Here is a 1,403-nt window from a genome sequence, read left to right on the forward strand (position 1 = left end):
ACTTTGGGAGGCTGAGGCAGGAGGATCACCTGAGCCCAGGAGTTCCAGACCAGACTGGGTGACACAGGGAGACCTGTCTCTATAAAAAATTGTAAAACTTAGCCAGGCATAGTGGTGTGCACCTGTAGTCCCAGCTACTCAGGAGACTGAGGTGGGAAGACAGCTTGAGCCTCAGAGGCTGAGGCTGCAGTGAGCTGTTTGCACCACTGCACTCCAGCCTGGGCAACAGAATGAGACCCAATCTCAAAAATAAATATATAGGAGGCTGAGGCAGGAGGATTGCTCAAGCCCAGGAAGTCGAGGCTGCAGTAAGCCATGATCTTGCCACTGTACTCCCGCCTGGGCAAGAGAGCAAGCATTAGGCTCAAAATAAATAAATAAATAAGTGAAGATTCTTTTCTTGACCAAACTCTAGCCAAGCTCCTCTGAGCCCTCTTCTCAACTAGGCCTCAACCTTTGCCTATAAAGACTTGAACGAACACCAACATAATTTCTCACAGCTCAAGGCCACATCCCTAAGATGATCCCAGCCCACCTTAAAGTGCTGCCTAAGAATACTCAAAGCTGCCAAAGAATTAACTGTTTGTTCCAGCCAACTCCTGAACACAGGGCCCCTGACTCCCAGTCTCTGAGAAAGGGTAAGAGTCATACTTCAAAAAACACCAGTTAGCAAACCCAGACAGGTTTCACATGGAACATTTTCCACTTTTTGTAATTTTCCACATTCCTGACTCTTCCAAGTCTAGGCTGGCTTTCTCCCTATTCTCCTATTCTCCTATTCTCCCTGTAAAATGCCTGACCTTTGCACAAATCCAAGTTGAATTCAGTTCACATGGGACCCTTTTCCCTATTGTGATAGTATATTACTGATTAACATCTATCCTTACAGTTTTAACTAATGTCCAGCCTTGTTTGTCTCTAGTACTCTTTACATAACCAATTTCAGAGCCACAACCTATCAAAATACCATCTGAAATGGGAATAAAATTATGTGTTTGGCCTCTGAACTAACAATGGGCAAGCTGCTTGTGAGTATAGCTTTTATTTGACTACCAGGTCCAGAAAAAAAAGGGAAGGGGGGAATGCACAAGTTCCAAACCTAGAAAGGAAACATTTAAATGTACTGGAAGACCAGAGTGGACTGCTGGGCCATGAGCTCCTGTTCAGGTTCAACCTTGAACAGTACTACATGGTGGTAACAGCCTGGGCTTCACTGGAAGCCAGAAGACCTGGCTTTGCCTATTTAAAGCTGTGTGACCTAAACTTTGGTTTCCTCCTTTATGAACCATGAGCCACAGTGCCTGACTCATAATTGATGCTTAAAAGAAAATTACATGCAGTTAAGATCCCACACTGGTTAATTAGTCAACGTTTCAGCAGCCAATTAAGTGACACAGAATATG

The sequence above is a fragment of the Callithrix jacchus genome, chromosome 8 (assembly GCF_049354715.1).
Source record: "Callithrix jacchus isolate 240 chromosome 8, calJac240_pri, whole genome shotgun sequence".
Taxonomy (NCBI): Eukaryota; Metazoa; Chordata; class Mammalia; order Primates; family Cebidae; genus Callithrix; species Callithrix jacchus.